General features: G+C 46.6%; 1 protein-coding gene across 1 annotated transcript in view; it reads right to left on the reverse strand.

Annotated features, from left to right (window-relative positions):
- LOC143301386 (Na(+)/dicarboxylate cotransporter 3-like) overlaps nucleotides 1-2,500 on the reverse strand; it is a 32,633-nt gene that overhangs the window by 5,778 nt on the left and 24,355 nt on the right. The gene's annotated exons all lie outside the window — the stretch shown is intronic.

Genomic DNA, 2,500 nt, shown 5'->3' on the forward strand with positions numbered 1-2,500 from the left:
CACGTTAAAGATCCTGTAATCCATGTCAGCGTTCGATGGGTTATGGAAACAAGAACATACCCAGCAGGCACACCCCCGAAAACGGAGTATGGCTGCCTACATGGCGGGGTAAAAACGGTCATACACGTAAAAGCCCACTCGTGTGCATACGAGTGAACGCAGAAGAAAGAAGAAGATATCCAGCGATGTATTCATCGTATTTATGTTTTTTTTCTTCTTTTTTCTTTCTCGGAATGCCATTTTGTATGACGATGATTAGTTGACCAACTAAGAACATTTTCATAGCAATAGTTTTTCTCAATTTTATTTCATTTTTATCATTTTACATATGCTAAGATATTTTGCTCTCCATTCCTTTATTTCTTATACACCTTTTAGCTCTACTTTTCCATTTTCACTCAATATGTTTTAACAGAATATCCTTTTGCATATTTTACAAGTATTTGAAATCTGTCAGTCAACGAAAAAAAGAGGAAATTATCTTCAGGTGGCTGGCTCATCATTCCTACAGCTTAAGATTTATTTGTGTTTAATTCCTGCACAGAAAAGTGCAACTGTCTTTAAAATATCGTCTTCTCTGCTATTCAGAAGCAGGGTAAAGTCTTCAGTCAGCTGGTTTATCTTGGCATATACGTCTTTTGCACGGCCCTGGGTCAGTAGTTTGATGAAGTCCACTCTGCGTTTTCTGTCTGGTCGTTATCGCTAAGAGCTCTGCCGATAAGACAGTTGTATAAGGGGATGAGAGAGTGCCTTGACTGATACCACAGTCCACATAAAAAGACTTGGATAACGAACCACCATGTTCGATTTAGATCCGGCTACCTTTTTCTGTGTGTGCTGTTTGTCAGATAAGGCCGCGATTTGCAACGGCCCAGGTAGCGATATTCGTTGTCACATAAAATCAGAACGCATGGTTAAGAGGTTAGCCATACGGTCCGGTAGCCTTTTATTGCCATCGGGTCATTGAATTCATATCCACGCTGTCCAGGACTCCCCGTGGGAAGCTGGGCCCAATTCTTTCCTTCCGCGGCTTTGACCTTCCCCAACCGAAGTCAGGAACCCATTCACACCTGGGCGGAGTGAAGAGTACAAGGCATTTCCTCAAGGACACAGCGCCGTGTCGACACAGGGCCTGGAACCCTGGACACTGGTGAACTCTTGACCAGACGTCCAACGCCAAACCGACTCTGTCACGTGGCCTCCGTATCGTTGGATATCGACTGAAAACACGATTAGAAGCCAGCACAGAAACGATGTCCACTACTGTCCCCAGGGGGCGATTTTGTGAGCACTCATCACGCTAACGTATCCATCAACCGTGACTAGTACGTTTCATCTTACATTATTCAACAATGCCCAGCCTTTCACTTGATTCCAGGTTTTTGCATTGTACCCAGTAAGTGCTCTTGCTGATCTCTGAACGGGTATTCTCACACGTGTAGCAGTTTATGAGTACTTGAATTTTTTTTGCTCATGTTGAAATATTCATCTTCAGATGGTTTGGCTACCAAAGGCTTGTGACAGGTCCCGGTGAGCTTCGTGGAATGCGAAAGAACTCTTGGTTGCTGGTGTCCATACATTGTGCCCAGCCATCCTGATCGGAGGATGACGGACCTTTAGTATAGCCAATATTTGCTGCTTTTCTCTTTGAGCATACATTTTTTATTTGTTATATCTATGCAGGTTTAAACTCCACCCCTCCCCAAAAGCTTTGATATGAATCATGTTTTTGCATGTGGCTTGTGAAACGGTACTAATCCTAAGGACAAATACCCAGCCAGACATACCTAAGTACGGATACCCAGCCAGACATACCTAAGGACGGATACCCAGCCAGACATACCGAAGGACGGATACCCAGCCAGACATAACGAAGGACGGATACCCAGCCAGACATACCTAAGGACAGATACCCAGCCAGACATACCTAAGGACGGATACCCAGCCAGACATACCTAAGGACGGATACCCAGCCAGATACCCAGCCAGACATACCGAAGGACGGATACCCAGCCAGACATACCTAAGGACGGATACCCAGCCAGACATACCGAAGGACGGATACCCAGCCAGACATACCTAAGGACGGATACCCAGCCAGACATACCGAAGGACGGATACCCAGCCAGACATACCTAAGGACGGATACCCAGCCAGACATACCGAAGGACCCATACCCAGCCAGACATACCTAAGGATGGATACCCAGCCAGACATACCTAAGGACGGATACCCAGCCAGACATACCTAAGGACGGATACCCAGCCAGACATACCGAAGGACGGATACCCAGCCAGACATACCGAAGGACCCATACCCAGCCAGACATACCTAAGGACGGATACCCAGCCAGACATACCTGAGGACGGATACCCAGCCAGACATACCTAAGGACCCATACCCAGCCAGACATACGTAAGGACCCATACCCAGCCAGACATACCTAAGGACGGATACCCAGCCAGACATACCTAAGGACGGATACCCAGCCAGACATACC

Source organism: Babylonia areolata, chromosome 27, assembly GCF_041734735.1.
Source record: "Babylonia areolata isolate BAREFJ2019XMU chromosome 27, ASM4173473v1, whole genome shotgun sequence".
NCBI lineage: Eukaryota > Metazoa > Mollusca > Gastropoda > Neogastropoda > Buccinidae > Babylonia > Babylonia areolata.